This window comes from Pristiophorus japonicus, chromosome 7, assembly GCF_044704955.1.
Source record: "Pristiophorus japonicus isolate sPriJap1 chromosome 7, sPriJap1.hap1, whole genome shotgun sequence".
In the NCBI taxonomy this organism is placed as follows: Eukaryota; Metazoa; Chordata; class Chondrichthyes; family Pristiophoridae; genus Pristiophorus; species Pristiophorus japonicus.
Genome location: NC_091983.1, coordinates 127,759,087 through 127,781,141, shown reverse-complemented (window position 1 = coordinate 127,781,141; position 22,055 = coordinate 127,759,087). Strand labels below are relative to the sequence as shown.

The 22,055-nt window shown below is 46.9% G+C and overlaps 2 protein-coding genes across 4 annotated transcripts in view; one reads left to right on the top strand and one right to left on the bottom strand.

The window, feature by feature from the left end:
- pln1 (phospholamban 1) overlaps positions 1–18,160 on the top strand; it is a 54,726-nt gene extending 36,566 nt beyond the window's left edge. Inside the window, exon 2 of the transcript XR_011593875.1 lies at positions 14,600–18,160. The gene's annotated coding sequence lies outside the window, so the exon portion shown is untranslated. The remainder of the gene's footprint in view (positions 1–14,599) is intronic.
- The window catches only part of cep85l (centrosomal protein 85, like), a 437,369-nt gene that overhangs the window by 247,666 nt on the left and 167,648 nt on the right, over positions 1–22,055 (bottom strand). The window lies entirely within an intron of this gene.

The following is a 22,055-nucleotide window of genomic DNA, read 5'->3' as shown; positions in this document are numbered from 1 at the left end:
TCAACCGAGGTAAATCACCTGCAGGTTCAAAGTAAAAGATGGTGGGGGCCCAAAGTCTCAGAAACTGGAAATTGTAACAGAGCGTCGAAGTCGTGCTATAGGTGCCTGGGACAACACATTGCTCAAAGTTGTCCATACGTGAAGGTAGAGTGTTTCTTCTGCAGGAAGACTGGGCATCTTGCGAAGGCATGCCAACTGAAGGGTAAATCAGTTTTTTAAGCTATGCGTCCAGCATTCAAAACTATGAGTAGAAATCGCAAGAGACTACATAGCATGGAAGAACAACAACAGGACGAGGATCTGTTAGAGTTACTCGTCATCAGGAGCACGAGGTTAACAGACAGCGATTCAGAAAGCATCAAAATCCACATAGATGTTGCGGGATTCAAGATACCAATGGAAATTGACATGGGTGCATCCATGAGTGTAGTACCGGAGTCACTATACCACGACAAATTGCGTGATTTCCAACTGGCTAGAGAAGCACAGAGTACGAGTGTCTGCCCGTAAGTGATGAGTTATTTAAAAACTCAGTGGAGTACTTAGGATACAGAGTAGACAAAGATGGTTTACATCCAACCATGGAAAAATTGGATGCAATTAGAAATGCACCCACTCCCAGGAATGTCACTGAACTTCGTTCATTCTTGGGTCTTTTGAACTATTATGGGAAGTTCCTATCAAATTTGGCTACAGTATTACATCCACTGAATGAACGTTTGAAAAAACAGGTCCATTGGAAGTGGTCAAAAGAATGCGATACAGCATTCAAGGAGTATAAAAGCAAATTGGTAGAGAGCATCATGTTCGTTCACGATGACATATCTAAGGGGATTAAGCTCGCATGTGATGCCTCTCCATATGGAGTTGGGGCAGTAATCTCTCATGTATTAAGTAGTGGGGAGGAGAGACCAATTGCTTTTGCTTCACGCACTCTCAGTGCCAGTGAGAGTAATTATGCGCAAATTGAAAGGGAAGCTTTGGCATTAATTTTTGGGTTCAAGAAGTTTCACAAATACTTGTATGGTCGTAGGTTTACCATTGTTACGGACCATAAGCCCCTAACAACAATCCTCCATCCAAAGTCCCCAGTTGCAACATTAGCTGCAGCCCGAATGCAGAGATGGGCTTTGATTTTGTCAGCATATACATATGATATTGAATACAGACAATCAGCTGATCACAGTAATGCTGATGCAATGTCTAGATTGCCTTCCCCATCACAAGTTACACCCGATAGGGAAGAAGTGTTTTATTTTTCATACATTGATGAACTGCCAGTCACAGCTGAAGAGATTGGTAGAGCAACCAAATGTGACCCAGTGATGTCAAAGGTGTATGAGTATATTGCAAATGGATGGCCAAACCAGGTAACAGACAAAGATACACATCCATTCTTCATTCGTAGGATGGCCAGGTTGTGCAGCATGCAACAGACTACGACAATTATGGAGACCCGTTGAGGAGAGGACTGCAAGGTGCCACCAGAGCGGTCCAGGCATCGGAACCTCTGCACTGCTCGATGATGCACCTGGTGGTACAATGAGTATCATTGTATGCATGCTCTGGCGCTGTGCTGGGGTTCTGCAGAGAAGTGAGCAGCCAAGTGGACAGGGGATATTCCTTGTCCTCAAGCAGCCGACCACAATCCTGATTCGGGCTGGTGAAGACAACGGGCACACTGGTGTGGCGCAGAATGAATGAATCATGGCTGCTGCCTCCCTTGCCCGCTGCCTGTCTGCATGGTGCTGAAGGCGACATCTTCTCCTGCGTGCCGCCCTGCTTCTGACCAGGTGTACCAGGTGTTGCCCTCCCAACACTCCTCAATCCTCAGGGTGAACCCTGCCAAGCAGGTCTCTGCAGCTCACAGGACTCCACTAAAGAGTCAGACCTGAAAGTTGTACAAAAGTACAGGGGTATGTGCAAACATCAGAGCAGCACTCAGCAGGTTTAATGGAGCCAAACAAAATAATAAAACTATATCAAAAGCTAAATACTGCAGATGCTGGAATCTGAAATAAAAACACTAAAATTAATAAAACAATTTCCCTACCAAACAGACCCGATCGCGTTCCTGCACCGACTGGAAAACCTCCCAGGGGCACTTCCGGGAAAAATCCTACCTTTTCTTTGCTGAATTTCGTTTTCCTGGCCGCTTTTCAGCAGCCTGCACGCTGCTGAGCTCACCGCTGGAAACCTTCCTTTACAACGGCTTCACCCTGCCGTTTCCAGCGGATGTGCACACCACTCAAATCCCCCCCGAGCTAAATATGGCTCGGGGAGAGAAAATCAACTGACCACGGCGGCCGATCGATTTTTTCGATCGGCCGACCAAACCCCGGTGAATTTTGGCCCCTTGACTCTAACCCTTGATGACCATAGTACACTACTGCACTGTAAACTGAGCATTGCAGAATTTGAAGTTTGGGCCTGCATTATCAAGACACATTCCAGGTGTTTCTATGCTTTGCCCCCATGTTGAATTCTGCAACATTCACAGTGGTGTCTCTCGGATCAATTCACAGCTATTGCAGTTACACTTTCTGCAGCAGGCCTGGTGCACCAACGTACTGAAACACGAACCCTAACTCTCACTTTCAATTATACATTTTGGACAGGTTAACGGGCTGCCAGTTTTTTTTGATAATGGTATATACTACCTGTATACTGTTTGCATCCCCCCATGATAGGACTATGACTGGAAATTTAATCTTGTATTCAGTGTTATTACATTTTTAGAACCATCGTCATGGGAAAAAATGGGGTGGGATATGCTAATTTTACACAAGAGCCTCTAACGGTAAAAGGTAACATTGGCTGTAATATTCTGTGTCATGAAGCAATGAGGCACTCCCGAAAGGGAGGAGGAAATATCTGCAAACAAATCATCACCAGGCCATTCTTGTGCACCTCCTAATGACCAGCTCAAGGATGACACGTCCTGGACACCTGGTCAAGGCCATTCCAGGGTCAAAAATTTACTAAGACAAACATGAACCACTACAGAGAAGTATACTCGACAAATAAATCATTTTCATTGGCATTCCCCATGGCAGAAAATGGTTACTTTCATCACAGTCGTAACTAACCAGTGTAAGTTCATTTTTTTTAAATCAGGACAGAAAAAGTTACTGCTGCAATTGCCTGGATTGCTTCAATGCTGGTTACAGCTTTGCATCTGATCTCTTTCTTGGGCATAGACTGGACAAATCTAAAATAGGAGGGGATGAAAATATCTTGGGGATAAAAAGGAAAAATGCAGAATGGTACAAAGCCTATCCAAAAATAAATGAAATCAACAGGTTTCCTAAAATATTAAAAAATAAATATATTCTGAACATATATATATATATATATATATACTGGTATGTACCATCTGTGGAAAAAATAATCTGAAGTATTTAAAAAATTATAAATCAATAAGATAGATTTAAAAGAAATCTGTTGCTTCAGTAGTAATGGTGTGATCTTTCAAATATAGTGATATTTATAAGCAATCTTAGTAGCTAATAATAACCATGTGACCATTCTGTTTCTGTCACCATTTCGCATTGTCATTGCAGCTGGTGAGCTCGTGACTGACCTGATCATTCCATGCCTGATTGAAAGCGGACAGTAAAGTTAGACATGCTGGTTGTAGGCATACATTGTTCCTTGATTTATGCAGTCATAGTTGATTGGTCCCTGGTAACCATATGACGATTTACATTGTGACCATTATACCTCAGTTGGATTATTGTGATTGGTTCATGACGACAACATGATTAAAAAATATGATCTGTCACTGGTTTGTAAGAGCCTCTGATCATTAATCTTTGGTAAACACATGATTGTAATAAAGAATGATATCAGAATGACAAAAATCACAGAACAATTTCAATTGATTTTTGTTGGGCTACAAAAAAAAAATCCCTTCAAAAATGCGTTGCCAAAACATAACTAGAATATAAATTGGAAGGAGAGATTTTTAAACTTGCTTCAAATTAATTTTAAAATTAACAAATCTATAACACTAGGGGTATGCTATAGACCACCAAGTCAGCACAAGAAAGAAGTTGCTTTGTTCAATGAAGAGATAGGAAGGATATTTGATAAAAGGACATTTATTTTAATGTGCAACTTCAATCGACTTGGTATAAATTGAGAAACCCCAAGTAGAGCTGATAAATGTTATGCATGACTGCTTCATGATTCTGAGTGTCAGAGAATCCAGGAGCAGTAGTGCTCTTCTCAACCTGGTATTAATAAATAACCCAGACAATATGCCAAAAATAGAAGTCACAACATCCCTGGAGACAGTGACCATAGAACAATTAAATTCAACATGATCTGGGAATCAAAACTATCACAGACCAAGAAACGGTTTAAAACGATTAATTTCAAAGGAAATTGATTGGAGGTAGCTATTTAACAAACTTCAATAAAGGCATAGGCCTGAAATTCCTGGATTGGGGATGCTGGAAATTGGACACTTTGCCTGCGGGGTATCTAGAATTTAGAGAAGAATCTGGACCTGCCCCACCGCACTTCCAGTGGCAAATCAGAAACCCATCAATTTTGGGCCCATAATGTTGAACATGCAGGATAAATAAATATCAAAAATCAGAAAGCTCAGACTAAACAGGTGTGAACCTAAATGGATTTTCAAACAAATGCAAAGTGAAATAAAGAGAAAATAACCTTTACAAATTCTGCAAAGAGAAAGAATTCACTGGGATGAATATAAGAACATGCAGAAACAGGTCAAAAGGGCAAGCAGAGGAGCAAAGAGAAACTTCAAATCAACTTAGCCGCAGATGTAAAATAGAACAGTAAGAAATTATTCGAGTATTTTAACAGTAAGAGGGCAGTTAGAGAAGAAGTGAGAATCATTAAAGATTCATACAAACTCAAAACAGAGAATGAGCATTGTATTGCAAATATTCTCAATGACAACTTCCCCCACAATTTCACAAGAGAACAACAACAACAACTTGTATTTATATAATGCCTTTAATGTAGTAAAACATCCCAAGGCGCTTCACAGGAGTGTTACAAGACAAGGCAAACATATTTGACACCGAGTCACATAAGAAGAAATTATCATCATCATAGGCAGTCCCTCGAAGAGAGGATGACTTGCTTCCACGCCAAAAAGGAATGAGTTGACAGGTGTTTCAATGAAGGACCTAATATTCCAGATTCCGACCTACATCTTGGCGGGTGGAAGATGCCTGTGCGTGGATTTTTTTAACGTGTGGTGGCCGTTGCACACCAGCCACCACACGGGCTTGACAGAGCTAGGTCTTGGTCCATGGCAAGGATTAACCAAGACGACTGGAGACCAGCTCTGGGACACGGACCGAGCGCACACATATAGTAGTGTGGGCTGGCCCGTGCTGTCCCTGGACCCTTGCCTCTTCTGGGCCCCAGACTCACGCTTCTCCTGGGCCCCGGTCACTTCCCCCTACAATCTCTCGCCGCTCCTTCGCCCCTCCTGCTGTGCCTGCCCGCACTGCAATCAGCGACCTGACTTCACAGCCGTCGCCCTCCTGCAGTGGTATGCCGCCGCACGCTGCTCCCTCTGATGGCCTGCTGATGGTCTTGCAGGCCGGGACAGCACCGATTTCTGGGCCGGGTCAGGCCGCCGCATGCTACTCCCTCTAATACAGCCTTTCAATCACAGTAAATCCTCTTCAATTTACTAACGTGGCCTTTCGATGGCGGTGCATTTACCCAGTGGCAGATGACCAAAAGCTTGGCAAAGAGGTAGGTTTTAAGGAGCGTCTTAAAGGAGAAAAGAGAGGTAGAGAGCTGGAGAGGTTTAGAGCTTGGGGCCTAGGCAACAGAAGGCACGGCCACCAATGGTTGAGGATTATAATCAGGGATGTTCAAGAGGACACAATTTGAGGAGTGCAGACATCTCAATGGTTGTGACGCTGAAGAAGATTACAGAGATAGGGAGGGGTGAGTCCATGGAGGGATTTGTAAACAAGGATGAGAATTTTGAAATCAAGGCGTTGCTTAACCGGGAGCCAATGTAGGTCATCAAGCACAGGGGTGATAGGTGAGTAGGACTTGGTGCGAGTTAGGACACAGGCTGCCGAGTTTTGGATGACCTTAAGTTTAAGTAGGGTAGAATGTGGAAGGCCAGCCAGGAGTACGTTGGAGTAATCAAGTCTGGAGGTAACAAAGGCATGGTTGAGAGTTTCAGCAGCCGATGAGCTGAGGCAAGAGCGGAAACAGGCAATGTTACGGAGTTACAAGCAACATGTCTTTCCCAAACAAAATTAATGACTTCAATATAAATGAGATGGAAGTCTTTACAGGTTTAAAATGGTCGAAAAACAGTACATCCACAGGGAAAGATAGTATTTATCCCAGAGTGTTAAAGGAGACTAGGGGACTAGGGAAGAGATTTGTCATGCATCAAATCATTCCAAGGAAGTCACTGACAGGATAGTGATGAGATACCAGTAGATTGGAAAAAGGTCATTATGGTACCCATATTCTAAAAGGATGAAAATTAGACTCAAGCTATTAGTCTTACTTTGAGTGTTCCCTCATTGTCCTTCTAGAAAAAGCACACATGGCAACTGGGTGAGGGCAGCAACTGTGATAGCCTCAACATTAATGGACATTACTTTTTTAGATTTATAAATCTGAGAAAGGTACTGGATGGTTATTGGTGCCATAAAACCGTACCCTGGAAAGACCATTACCTCTGGTGGTCCCAAGGATTATCCTTGGCCTTTTCCTATTTCTCATCTACATGCTGCCCCTTGGTGACATCATCTGAAAACACAGGATCAGTTTTCACATGTACGCTGGTGACACGCAGCTTTACCTCAGCACCAATTCTCTCAACCCCTCCACAGTCTCTAAATTGTCAGACTGCTTGTCTGACATCCAGTAATGGATGAGCAGAAGTTTCCTCCAACTAAATACCAGGAAGAGCGAAGTCATTGTCTTCGACCTCGCCACAGACACCGTTCCCTAGCCATTAACTCCATCCCTCTCCCTAGATCTGTCTGAGGTTGAACCAGACTGTTTGCAACCTTGCTGTCATATTTTAACCTGAAAGAAGAGACCATGAAATGAGCTTCCGACCACATATCCACACCATCACCAAGACTGCCTATTTCTACCTCCAGAACATCACCCAACTCCACCCCTGCCTCAGCTCATATGCTGCTGAAACCCTCATCCATGCCTTTAGAAACATAGAAATTTACAGCACAGAAGGAAGCCACCTTGGCCCATTGAGTCCACGCCGGCTGACAAAGAGCCGCACGGCCCTCGGTCAGCAGCCCTGAAGGTTACATATAAACTTATGAACAATAAACAATGACGGCAAGGTAAAGAGCACCCAGCCCAACCAGTCTGCCCCACACAACTGCAATACCCCTTACACTGAAACATTCTACACTCCACCCCAACCAGAGCCATGTTTCAGGAGGTGGTCACCCCACAGCTTAAAGGCATGCAGGTAGAGAGGAAGTGGGCAACCACCAGATGTAGTAGGTGTGCTAGACAGGTAGTGCAGGGGTCCCCTCCGTGAGTCCATCTCGCTTTCAAACCGATATTCACTTCTGAGTATCGGTAAGGATGATGGTGCCTCTGGGGAGTGCAGCCAGAGCCAATTCCAAGGCACCACGGCTGGCTCAGTTGCACAGGGGGGAGGGACGAAGAACAAAAGAGCCCTGGTGATAGGAGATTCTATAGTTAGGGGAACAGACAGGTGTTTCTGCGGCCGTAGACGTGACTCCCGAATGGTTTTGTGCCTCCCTGGTGCCAAGGTCAAGGAGGTTACAGAGTGGACGCAGGGCATCCTGGGGGGGAGGGTAAACAGCTAGAGGTCTTGGTCCATATCAGGACCAACTACATAGGTAAAATGAAGGATGAGGTCCTACAGGAAGAATTCAGGGAGCTAGGAAGATATTTTAAAGGGTAGGACCTCAAAGGTAGTAATCTCCGGGTTACCACCAGTGCCACATGCTAATGAGTATAAGAATAGAAGGATAGAGAGGATGAACACGTGGCTGGAAAGTTGGTGTAGGAGGGAGGGCTTTAAATTCTTGGGGCATTGGGACCGCTTCTGGGGGAGATAGGACCTGTACAAATCAGACGGGTTGCACCTCAACAGCTCTGAGGAGGGAGTTTTGCTAGTGCTGTTGGGGAGAGTTTAAACTAGCTTGGCAGGGGAATGGGAACCTGAGAACGAATTCAAAAGGGAAGGAAGTAAAGCAGAAATTGGATTGCAAGAATCTAGAAAGCAAATCTGTAAGACAGAGGAAACAGGGCTAAGTATGTAGTAAGCAAGGAGGTCTTCCTGTGCTGGATGGTATATATTTCAATGCAAGGAGTATAGTGAATAAGGTGGATGAGCAAAGAGCACAGGTAGACACTTGAGAGTCTGACATTATAGCCATTACAGAAACATGGCTGAAAGAGGGGCAGGTTTGGCAGATCAATATTCCTGGTTACAGGAATTTTAGACAAGATAGAGAGGGGAGTAAAAAGGACAGGGGTGGGGGCTGGTTGCGGTACTGATTAAAGAAACTATTACAGCGGTGAGGAGGGATGATATGTTAGAGGGATCATCAAATGAGGCCATATGTGTCGAATTGAAAAATAAAAAAGGGGCGATCACACTGCTGGGCATGTATTATAGACCCCCAAACAGTGGGAGGGAGATAGAGGAGTAAATATGTAGGTAAATTGCTGTGAAGTCTAAAAACCATAAGGTAGTAATAGTAGGGGATTTTAACTATCCAAATATTGATTGGGACAAGTTTAGTGTGAAGGGTATAGAAGGTGCGGAATTCTTGAAATCAATTCAAGAGAACCATTTTAGTCAGTATGTAGCAAGCCCAACACGAGAGGGGGCAATCTTGGATTTAGTTTTGGGGAATGAAGCTGGGCAGGTTGAAGGGGTATTAGTGGGAGAGCACTTGGGTGCCAGTGACCATAATTCAGTCAGATTCAAGTTGGTTATGGAAAAGGACAAGAATAGGCCTGGAATAAATGTTCCGAATTGGGGAAAAGCTAATTTTGCTAAGTTAAGGAGTGATTTGGCCATAGTCGACTGGAAACAGCTACTTGTGGGTAAATCAGTGTCGGAACAGTGGGAGGCATTCAAGGAGGAGATCCAGAAGGCTCAGGGCAAACATGTGCCCTTAAAGAAAAAGGCTGGGAAAAATAATTCTAGAGCTCCCTAGATGTCTAGGGACTTACAGGGGAGGATTAAGAAAAAAAGGGACGCTTATGTCATATACCAATGGCTAAATACTATAGAATCTTTAGAGGAATATAGAAAGTTAAGAGGCAAAATTAAAAAGAATATTAGGAATGCACAGAGAAAGCATGAGAAATTCTTGGCTGGTAAAATTAAGGAAGACCCTAAGATGTTCTATAAATATATTAAGAGTAAGAGGGTAACTAAAGAAAGAGTAGGGCCTATTAGAGACCATGAGCCATGAGGGTAATCTTTGTGTGGAGGCGGAAGATGTTGGGAGGGTTCTTAACGAATACTTTGCACCTGTTTTCACAAAGGAAAGTGGTAATGTAGATACTGCTATCGAGGAGGAATGTGATATTCTGGATGAAATAAATATAATGAGAGAGGAAGTATTAAGGGGTTTAGCAGCTTTGAAAGTAGACAAGTTCTCAGGCCTGGATGAAATGCATCCCAGGTTGTTGAGCGAAGTAAAGGAGGAAATAGCAGAGGCCTTGACCATCATTTTCCAGTCCCCTTTGGATCTGGGCATGGTGCCGGAGGATTGGAGGACTGCTAATTTGTTTAAGAAGGGAGAAAGGGATACTCCGAGTAATTACAGGCCTGTCAGCCTAACCTCAGTGGTGGGAAAATTATTGGAAAAAATCCTGAAAGACAGGATAAATCTGCATTTGGAAAGGCAAGGGTTAATTAGGGACAGTCTGCACGGATTTGTTAAGGGAAGATCGTGTTTGACTAACCTGATTGAATTTCTTGAGGCGGTAACTAAGAGGGTCGATGAGGGTGGTGCGTACGATGTAGTATATATGGACTTTAGCAAAGCTTTTGATAAGGTCCCACATGGTAGACTGGTCATGAAGGTTAAAGCCCATGGGACACAGGGCAAAGTGGCAAGTTTGATCCAAAATTGGCTTGGAGGTAGGAAGCAAAGCGTAATGATTGATGCATGTTTTTGGGACTGGAAGGATGTTTCCAGTGGGGTTCCGCAGGGCTCAGTACTGGGTCCCTTGCTTTTTGTGGTAAATATCAACGATTTAGATTTGAACATAGGGAGTATGATAAAGAATTTTGCAGACAACACAGATGCCTGTGTGGTTAATAATGAAGAGGAAAGTTATGGGCTGCAGGAGGATATCAATCTACTGGTCAGGTGGGCAGTGCAGTGGCAAATGGAATTTAATTCAGAGAAGTGTGAGGTGATGCACTTTGGGAGGGCTAATAAGGAAAGGGTATACACATTAAGCAGTAGGCCACGTAATAGTGTAGATGAACAAAGGGACCTTGGAGTGCTTGTCCACAGATCCCTGAAAGTAGCAGGCCAGGTGGATAAGGTGGTTAAGAAGGCATATGGAATGCTTGCCTTTATTGGCCGAGGCAAAGAATATAAGAGCAGGGAGGTTATGCTTACATTATATAATACTTTGGTTAGGCCACAGCTGGAGTACTGCGTGCAGTTCTGGTCACCGTATTATAATAAAGACGTGATTGCACTAGAGAGGGTGCAAAGGAGATTTACTAGGATGCTGCCTGGAATAGAGAATCTTAGTTATGAGGACAGATTGGATAGGCAGGGTTTGTTCTCATTGGAACAGAGGAGGTTGAGAGGAGACCTCATCGAGGTGTACAAAATATTGAGGGGCCTGGACATAGTTGATAGTAAGGGTCTATTTCCATTGGTGGAGGGGTCTATTATGAGGGGGCATAGTTTTAAGGTGGTTGGTGGAAGGTTTAGAGGGGATTTGAGGGGGGGGTTTCTTTACGCAGAAGGTTGTGGGAATCTGGAACTCGCTGCTTGGAAGAGTGGTGGATGTAGAAACCGTCACCACTTTTAAGAGATGGTTGGATGGGCACTTAAAGTGCAGTAACCTGCAGGGTTACGGACCTAGAGCTGGTAATTGGGATTAGACTGGGTGACCTTTTGTTGGACGGTGCAGATATAATGGTAAGCACTGCAAGGAATAGAATACAGCCAGGGTGATCTCCTGGACTAGTGTCGATCGACTAGATGGATCGGAGAGGAATTTTCGCAGATTTTCTCTCCCTAAATTGGCCTGGGTTTTTATCTGTTTTTTGCTTCTCCCAGGAGATCACATGGCTCCAGTTGGGGTGGAGTGTAGATGTTTTCAGTATAGGAGTGTCGCAATTGTGTGAGGCGGACTGGTTGGGCTGGATGCTCTTTGCCTTTCCATCGTTGTTCATAGATTTATATGGAACCTTTAGGGTTGCTGACCAAGGGCCGTGTGGTTCTTTGTCGGCCAGCGCAGACATGATGGGCCGAAATGGCCTCCTTCTGCACTGTAAATTTCTATGTTTCTATTGACTATTCCAACACCGTCCTGACTGGCCTCCCACATTCTATCCTACGTAAAGTTGAGATCATCCAAAACTCTGCTGCCCATGTCCTAACTCGCACAAATTATCCTTGTGCTCGGTGACCAACATTGGTTCCCAGTTAAGCAACGCCACGATTTCAAAATTCTCATCCTTGTTTTCAAATCCCTCTATGGCCTCAACCCTCCCTATCTCTGTAATCTCCTCCAGCCCCACAACCCCCCCCCCACCCCGCCGAGATGTCTGCGCTCCTCTAATTTTGCCCTCTTGAACGTCCCTGATTATAATCACTCAACCATTGGTGGCCATGCCTTCAACTGCCAAGGCCCCAAGCTCTGGAATTCCCTTCCTAAACCTCTTCACCTCTCTACCTCTCTTTTCTCCAATAAGATACTCCTTAAAACCGACCTCGTTGGCCATCACCCCTAATATCTCCTTATGTAGCTTGGTGTCAAATTTTGTCTTATAATGCTCCTATGAAGCAGCTTGGGATGTTTTACTATGTTAAAGATGCTATATAAATACAAGTTGTTGTTGTTGTTGATGATGAAGAAGGAAGATTTGAGGATTAAAAAAATGCATCCACTGCAATTTCTATTTCAGAAAATACAATGTAAAGACAATGCTACTAAGTTACTTATACATGATATGAATGTGTTGCATGAACAACAACTTGTATTCAAACAGCCTGATGACCACATAATTTGAATGTTATATGCGACAATAATGGAACAATAAATATTATTCACTCTAATTTATAAATGCGTGATACATCGCCTAAGCTTCACATTTCCCTTTTCGTTCAAAAATCCTTCCCTGTTGTACAAACCGAATGTCCACCAGCTGCACCTTTTTATTTTATTCATGGGATGTGGGGAGGTGGGCGTCGCTGGTATCGCATAACTCATTGCCCTCGGCAAGGTGGTGGTGAGCCGCCTTTTTGAACTGCTGCAGTCCATGTGGTGACAGTACCCACAATGCTATAGGTATTATACTTCTTTGTAGCAGTTATTTACAGCTGATTGGCTTGCTAGGCCATTTCAGATGGCAGTTAAGAATCAACCACATTGCTGTGGGTCTGAAGTCACATAAGGATGGCAAGTTCCCTTCTCTAAGGGACATTAATGAACCAGATGGGTTTTTACAACAATCTAGTAGTTTCATAGTCACCAATACTGGCACTAGTTTTTTATTGCAGATTTATTTAATTAACTGAATTTAAATTCCCCAGCTGCCATGGTGGGATTTGAACTCACGTCCCTCAAGCATTAGTCCAGGTCTCTGGTTACTGCAACATAACCACTGTACTGTTATCTTTGTAATGAGAAGGTTTGATCTAAAAAGTCAAATGCAACTTTGATTTTTTTTAAACTATCTGAGATAATCTGCATCTAATATTCTCTATGAAGATGTGAGGGAAAGCTTGTGTGCCAGTGCACCCAACATATTTCATTTCAAACTGAATGTTATTGCGAGTGCTTCATTTATCCTAGAACTGCGAATAAGAATCACTGCAGACTCATGTATGAAATTCTGAAGAATGCAGAATCACAAAAAAACAGATCATTTATTGCCTCGGGGAGAACAGAAACAAAATCATACACAACACCATATTTGCATACAAACTCGAACAAATGTTATGGTATATTATTATTGGAAAGCAGACATACAATGAATGTTTTACATATTATGGCATGTTTCCTATTTACTCAGCTACAAGAAAACTTTTCACCTTACCTTAAATGGTCAAAGTCTTCATCCATCCACTTTAAAAATAAAATATAAAACTAATTTTTGGACGGCTCCCTATGAAGAGTAAAAAGTACCTCCACTTCAAATATGAGCCCTATCAAATTACTTTATATGGTAGCAAGTGAAACAGTGTCTGGAAAGCATTAACCTTTCACCCTCAGTAAGCTTTCTCCACCAAAATAAAAGCAATTAAAGAGGAAGCTTAGCCCACAAATGGTTACATTTATATCACTGTACTTAATTACGTAGTTTGGTGAATAATGGCGGGAGGTGTGGTGGGGGGGGGGGGGGAAGAGAGCAATAAACAATTCCATGTAAAAGATTTGTTGGTAGAGCAGAGCCAGAATTTAAATAGGGCATGTAATTCTCAAGTGCATATGACCCAGTAAAAAGAATGGCATTAACAAATATTTAATACAATACAACACGTGTACGCAATGCAAGTTACATTTTGAAGTGTAATTATTAGTTGTTATTGGGCCGTAAATTGCGGCCTCTCCGGGTGCGTACGATGTGCGCATGTGCCCGAAGAGTGCAATGCGCATGCAGCGAGAACCGCCACTCGCGAACTGTCAGAAAGTCTTTTGACAGATCGCACGCATCCCCAGGAGAAGGACATTTGTGGGCAGAGAGTTGGGCTACTTGCCCAGCAAATGTCCTTCAAACTCTTACACCTAGTAAAAGCAAGCACAAGGCCTCCTTTTACCAGCTTAAGAGTTTTAAAAGATAGAAAAATAACATTTTATCAATAATTTTTAGATGAAAAACCATGTCCATTAAGGTCAGTTAATTTTTACCTCTATTAAAACATTAAAAAAAGTTTAAAAAATAATTTTTTGTCTAAAACATTTAATGTAAACTAATTTTAAATATGTGAAATGTTCTTCTTATTTATTTTAAATGTTTATGTGTTTTTGGGGGTTTCCCCATTCATAGAAATGATGATATCCATACAAACAGAGATCAACATTACTGTGAATGGGGATACTCCATTTTAATTGGTTGGTCCGGCCCACGTGATCTCAGGCTGCACATATGCTCCTGGAATACATGGGCCCCTATGCTGGACTGTGAATGGAGGCCTTGGACCGCAAGTCTACATTCCTCCAGGACCACCAGGTACTTCCATTAAAAAAATTCCAGTCAGAGGCGTCCGTCCGCAGGAAGCCTCCGACCGCAATGTCTGGGCCAATAATTCTAATGCCCTTCTCTGGCATCGGGTGGTAGACAGTAGAATTTTAGGAGAATGTACGTTACGTCCATGTAGAAATCTTCACAAAATATTTGATTGTACCACAGGGGAGGAATGAGGAGAGTAAACGGAAAAGCGAAAGATGACGGAAAGTTGAAATGACGAACATAGATGCTTCAGGCGACTAAAATAAGGAGGCACCAATAGTTTCTACGACAGAGATACAATTTAATTCCCAGCATTCCATCAAGGTTGTGGTCGACCTGATACAAAGCAATAGACGGGATGGATTATCTGGCAAACAATCGAGGTTTCAGCCTGCTACTGAATTTCCTGCTTATTGTCATTGTGTTGTTATTAATGTTTATTATCGTTAAACTCATATGATTTTTCTTCTGCTGAATTCTGTAGTTTCCTGCTATGCTTTGAAAAATATGTGTAGCTACTGTTGCATTCAGATCTGGGACGAAGAATCTGATCCAAATGCAATCACTAACCTGAGATCTATTGGGCTCTACGTTGGAGACAAAAACATCCAATTTCTACAAAGGCCTTTGCAATGACTGCTGTTTTTAAAATGTGTCAACTGCTGTCTGGACAAACCTCCAGTAAGAGATGTAAAAGCTGTTTTTAACAAATTATTATTTCCAAGGTGCATCCTCAATAATTCCAAAATCATTTGAAATTAATTTATTTCCCTATACCATTGAAAATGCACACAATCATAATTTATGGATATGAGCTGATCGATAATCAGTAGGATTTCATTGTGTGGATCATAAATGCATCATTCCGATATGCATGTCTGTCCAGATGTATAATTGAAATGCATTGGTGAGGAATGGCACCATTTCCTACTCCTGCACCTACTTTCTATATTTTCTATGTAGACACCTAAAAGATGTAAACACTGTTCGATATCGGACTCTATCGAAATATCAATGCCCAGTGTTCAGGGATCCAATATTAGATTCAAGATGTCAAGGTGGAAAAAATCAAGAGTGCACGAACGATGTTCTACACTGAATCTAATGGTCACCACTTCTAATTTCTCCCCACACTCTTTGATAGTCACTCCTCTACCTTGTTTTCCTCATTTGTGACAAAGGTAGTGTTTGATCACTGTTTGAATGCAATAGGTAGATTTATTCCAGAGTAGATTTCATGCCATTCTCACTTCTGAATAATATTTACAGTGTAGACAGTGCCTTACACTCTGGATTCAGCCTGGCGTAAATAGCAACCAGAAGATGAACTCAAACTATATTTAAAAATACCTAAGCTGAAAGTATAATTATGTCATTCCTTTGGCCTCCAAGCTGTGTATATAACTGTACTGATACTCTGGAGCCAGAGCTCCCCCATCAGTGTAAATATGAGACAGTTCAGACCCAAACCAAAGTGCAAATTGGAGTCTGCGCCGAGTGCCTCAGCTCAGCTCATTTAAACAGGTTGAAAGGGCACAAGCCTATCACATTCAAGAAAACTCAAGCTTTGTGTCAGCTTCACTAAATTTAATTCACGTCAAGGTAACACATCCTGTACAAATCTTAACATACAATGCAAATTACACTCCTATGAACAAACTGTTTAGGCGTAATACCTTCAAAAATAAACTTGGGAATTTAACCCATGAACTCCTTACAGAAATCCAACTCTCAGTATAATGCAATGAGGCATCTTTCATTTATTTAGGTGACTTGTAGCTAATGTTTCCTTCAGAGGGCCCTATAGAAATGAAGGAATGTTACCTTATGGGCTCTATATGACAGGATTACAACAGGAAGAGAATACAGGGCCGGAATTGCCCCATTCTAAAAGGCCCATGGCCGCCATGTTGGTGCGGACTGGCCGTCAGACCTCCGCGGAGGGGCCGCCATTTTAAATATTGCCCTCCTTCAGTTTTGGTGCGGTGAAGGAGACCCTTCCACCTGATTTCCCACCATGTCGTGCATGCGCCAACCCCTTACCAACTGGCGGTGACCCCCTTCCCAAAATTGCCCCGCGGGAAATGTCCCTTTTCGAAAATTGCCCCGCGGGAGCAGCGCCAGCACCGGTCGGTGCACCCGTCAGTTTTTGCTGTCGGTACTCTTTCTGCGGCTGGCGGAGCGGCCGCCCTTAAAGGGGAGATGGCGCTGCCGGCGACTCCATTCTATTTTTTATTGCCGGCCGACTGCCAGACCGGGCCGACAATTATCGCCATGGGTTCGTCCGGGCCGCCAACAGGCAGCCTGGCACACCCTCTTGGGTGCCAGGCCGCTGGCCTGACCAAAATCCTGCCTGGTGGCCCAGTGTTTGCCACTAAAGTGGCTGCAGAGTTCACAGCTGTCCTCCCCTTTAACTGAAGGGGAGGGACGTTGTGACAAGCCAGCGCGATGATGTCATCAGCGCAGCACTGATGCCTTGGAGCTTCAATCTGACCGCACTTCCGCCCCGTTGATGTGGCCACTTCCGCCCCACTCAAAAAAAAACACAAAGTGCTGAATTTCTCTGGACTGTTCGCCCCATGTATTGGAGCAGACAGAACACTTCAAGAGCGGTAGGTGCAACTCGTTTCGGGCGGTGAGCAATTTCGGCCCCGTCGTAAGATCCTGGGCGATTCTGATACTGTGAAATTGCCCTATTTACATTGTGGGGTAAATTCCATAGCACCAGAGAAACAAACAAGTAGCATTTGCGCAATTGTACTTGTGAACTTATTTGCATTTTGCAATTTCATTTCTGGCCAGCAGACCTTCTGTGATAGGTGGGAAAGGCATGGCAGCTAGTGATGGGAAGAGCACAATGCTAGCCTATGTAGGCAAGCAGCATTGATATTTGCCACTTGTGTCTGCTGTCTCTGGAGGAGGTAGTCTTTAGGCACTGTTTCACTTACTTTCGATGCCTCACTTACTTTACATCACTACTGCCAAAGTCATGGCTTCCATCAGTAGCGGCAATGCAAATAGGCCATTGGAGTCTTTGTGACGATACTGGCAGGTGTCCAACTCTCAAGGGTGAGGCAATTATGTTTAGGAGTAGATTTCTGAGTCTTCACCTGTGGCGAGATACCTCACATTCTGCGAGCGAGCATCAGAAAATCACGGACAGTGGGCCCATAATTTTTTAATGCAGAAATGATGCATGCTCACAGCATGCAAGTTATTTCTCCATATGCGAGGACTCGGAAGAATTATCCTGTAGCGTCAAACTTTTAATGAGTTCCAACGTCTGTACAATGCTTCCAAGCTTAGTCAGCCCTGGTCATGTGCGTTACAGTGACATCATCACATCACCTCACACTTGCAAAGGAATTAGAATGTTTAAAACTATGCCTGGAAAATTTAAACTACAGCAGATGGAGTATCTGTCACCATGTAAACTTTCCCTGAGCAACTACCATTTGGGTACAACAAAAGTGCAAAATTAAGCTCTTTTAACTCCTGTATCTCTGATTAAAAAATTGTTTCATCCAAGGCAGTTCATGCTGCGGGCATATTTATGATTGAAAAACATGTCAAGTTTGGTAGAAATTTATGTTAACTGAACCTACCATCATTCAATATTGCAACAATGTCCTGGTCAAGAGAAAACAGCAAAGATTTATGTTTATTCTCTGAGTTATTGCACGTTATGAAAGCGTGGCTGCACTTTATATATTAGCAATGAATAAAACCATATTAAAATGGTTTCTGCATGTGTCTTTGTTAATGTGTCTTATTTCCAAGATTGAAAAACAAACAAGGGAAATATTAAAAAGGAAAATATTGGAGTTTATTGGGTTGACATTATACCGTCTGACATCAGCAATGAAGCCATTAACATGTCTTTTGCCCATAATTTTAACAAACATATCTACCTATTAAAATTGCAATTAAATACTGACAGAGCAGTTTCACATACACATTGACATGTGTATTACTCATACTCACAATATTCCAAATACATTTTGACAGTTTTGTTTTTGTGGGGCCAGGAGGAGCAGGAGAGTTCCTTCTGGGCTCACAAGAAACCTCCGGCCTGCTGCTGGCCCATGTAGGGCCCGCCCGAGATCACCTCTCCCTCCACCACATGCCCCCCCGGTCCCATCCCAGCTGGGCCTGAAGGTTGCCACAGTGTGGGAATTGGGAGATTTCCGGCCCTCCCACAGCCGGCAAGCTGCAGAGAGGTGCCCGCTTGGCAGCCCCAAACCCGCAAATGGTTCAGCCTCCCGATGTCGGGTGCAGGCAGGCAATGCGGCTGCTCTGTCGACCTCCCATCCATTTCAGGCGGAAATCTAAAATCGCCCCTGTTAGCACCTGTTGGAGAGCTAGCACCAGCACAGGTACAATACGCTGAATGCCTACTTCGGTCTTGTAATGATTCACTTTAACACCCTTTGCCCGCACTGTTTATTTATGTGAATATTTTTGACACAGTGATTGCTGATGAGATCATCGAAAACACTAAATTCAAGCAGCAACTGAATGGCGTTCTTCCAACAGAGCATGTTTATAAATGTGCTTTCATTTAGTGCAGCTATTTCTTGTGAGAAGTTGATGGTCATTTAATAAGAATCGCTTTTGAACAGGAGAAACCTTACTGCCCAACCTTGTGTACTTTAGAACAACTTGCCCATCCTTTGACTGATACTTTTTGGCTTTTAAATGATGCCTGTGGTTTCTATGACTTATTAATACCACACAACATTTCGAGCTTTTTCATATTTCACAGAAATAATGTCCCAATTAAGAACAGATGGCAATGTGAAAAAAAATTTCACATTGATATCACCTGATTCACTGCAGAGTTTGTGTAGCAATCTCATTCTTGTTCAACAAGGGAGATGGCAGAAATATTAAATCATTATTTTGCTTCAGTATTTACCAGGGAGGGACATGACATTGGATGATGAGATTAATAATGAGATAAGTGCATTTAAAATAAAAAGAGGGGATATATTAAATAAACTAATCAAACTCAAAGAGGATAAGTCCCTTGGTCCAAATGGATTGCATCCATGCATTTTAAAAGAAACTAGGGAAGAGATAGCAGGGCCATTACTAAATCATATTTAATAATTCGTTAGAAAAAGATGTCGTGCCAAAGGACTGGCAGGTAGCTAACGTAATACCTATATTTAAGAAGGGGATAGAACATGTCCAGGGAATTATAGAGCAGTCAGCTTAACATCAGTGATAGGAAAAATAATGGAATCCCTACTAAAGGAGAAAATAGAAGAACATCTAGAAACCAAAACTATAATACAGGTTGAGCATCCGAAATCCGGAAACCTCGGGACCAAGGCAGTTCCAGATTCCGGGTATTTCCGGATTTTGGAACCACTTTGCCTGGGCCGAGGTAGGTGGGGTTGGGCAGCCGAGGTAAGGGGGTGAGGTCGGCCCGCCGAGGTACTGAGGAGGGGGAGAAGGGGGGGAGCGGGGGCCGGGGAGAAGGGAAGAGCCGAGGCTGGGGTGAAGTCGGGGCGGGCGAAGTCGCAGCGAAGTCGGACCGGGGCGAGGTCGGGCTGGAGCGAGGTCGGGCCACCGAGGGCCGGGGCGAGGTCGGGCCGGAGCGAGGTCGGGCCGCCGAGGGCCGGGGCGAGGTCGGGCCGGAGCGAGGTCGGGCCGCCGAGGGCCGGGGCGAGGTCGGGCCGGAGCGAGGTCGGGCCGCCGAGGGCCGGGGCGAGGTCGGGCCGGAGCGAGGTCGGGCCGCCGAGGGCCGGGGCAAGGTCGGGCTGGAGCGAGGTCGGGCCGCCGAGGGCCGGGGCGAGGTCGGGCCGGAGCGAGGTCGGGCCGCCGAGGGCCGGGGCAAGGTCGGGCTGGAGCGAGGTCGGGCCGCCGAGGGCCGGGGCGAGGTCGGGCCGGAGCGAGGTCGGGCCGCCGAGGGCCGGGGCGAGTTCGGGCCGGGGCGAGGTCGGGCCGGAGCGAGGTCGGGCCGGGGCGAGGTCGGACCGGGGCGAGGTCGGGCCGCCGAGGGCCGGGGCGAGGTCGGGCCGGAGCGAGGTCGGGCCGCCGAGGGCCGGGGCGAGGTCGGGCCGGAGCGAGGTCGGGCCGGAGCGAGGTCGGGCCGGGGCGAGGTCGGACCGGGGCGAGGTCGGGCCGCCGAGGGCCGGGGCGAGTTCGGGCCGGGGCGAGGTCGGGCCGGAGCGAGGTCGGGCCGGGGCGAGGTCGGACCGGGGCGAGGTCGGGCCGCCGAGGGCCGGGGCAAGGTCGGGCTGGAGCGAGGTCGGGCCGCCGAGGGCCGGGGCGAGGTAGGGCCGGAGCGAGGTCGGGCCGCCGAGGGCCGGGGCGAGGTTGGGCTGGAGCGAGGTCGGGCCGCCGAGGGCCAGGTCGAGGTCGGGCCACCGAGGGCCGGTGCGAGGTCGGGCCACCGCGAGGTAGGGCCGGAGCGAGGTCGGGCCGCCGAGGGCCAGGGCGAGGTCGGGCCACCGAGGGTCGGGGCGAGGTCGGGCCACCGCAAGGTAGGGCCGGAGCGAGGTCGGGCCGTCGAGGGCCGGAGCGAGGTCGGGCCAGAGCGAGGTCGGGCCAGAGCGAAGTCGGGCCGCCGAGGGCCGGGGCGAGGTCGGGCCGGAGCGAGGTCGGGCCGCCGAGGGCCGGGGCGAGGTCGGGCCGGAGCGAGGTCGGGCCGGAGCGAGGTCGGGCCGGGGCGAGGTCGGACCGGGGCGAGGTCGGGCCGCCGAGGGCCGGGGCGAGTTCGGGCCGGGGCGAGGTCGGGCCGGAGCGAGGTCGGGCCGGGGCGAGGTCGGACCGGGGCGAGGTAGGGCCGCCGAGGGCCGGGGCAAGGTCGGGCTGGAGCGAGGTCGGGCCGCCGAGGGCCGGGGCGAGGTAGGGCCGGAGCGAGGTCGGGCCGCCGAGGGCCGGGGCGAGGTTGGGCTGGAGCGAGGTCGGGCCGCCGAGGGCCAGGTCGAGGTCGGGCCACCGAGGGCCGGTGCGAGGTCGGGCCACCGCGAGGTAGGGCCGGAGCGAGGTCGGGCCGCCGAGGGCCAGGGCGAGGTCGGGCCACCGAGGGTCGGGGCGAGGTCGAGCCACCGCAAGGTAGGGCCGGAGCGAGGTCGGGCCGTCGAGGGCCGGAGCGAGGTCGGGCCAGAGCGAGGTCGGGCCAGAGCGAAGTCGGGCCGCCGAGGGCTGGGGCGAGGTCGGGCTGGAGCGAGGTCGGGCCGCCGAGGGCTGGAGCAAGGTCGAGCTGGAGCAATGGTGGCCCGGAGCGAGGTCGGGCCGCCGAGGGCCGGGGCGAGGTCGGGCCGGAGCGAGGTCGGGCCGCCGAGGGCTGGGGCGAGGTCGGGCTGGAGCGAGGTCAGGCCTTCGAGGGCCGGAGCGAGGTCGGGCCGTCGAGGGCCGGAGCGAGGTCGGGCCGCCGAGGGCCGGGGCGAGGTCGGGCCGGAGCGAGGTCAGGCCGCCGAGGGCTGGGGTGAGGTCGGGCTGGAGCGAGGTCGGGCCGTCGAGGGCCGGGGCGAGGTCGGGCCGGAGCGAGGTCGGGCCGCCGAGGGCTGGGGTGAGGTCGGGCTGGAGCGAGGTCGGGCCGCCGAGGGCTGGGGTGAGGTCGGGCTGGAGCGAGGTCGGGCCGTCGAGGGCCGGAGCGAGGTCGGGCCGTCGAGGGCCGGAG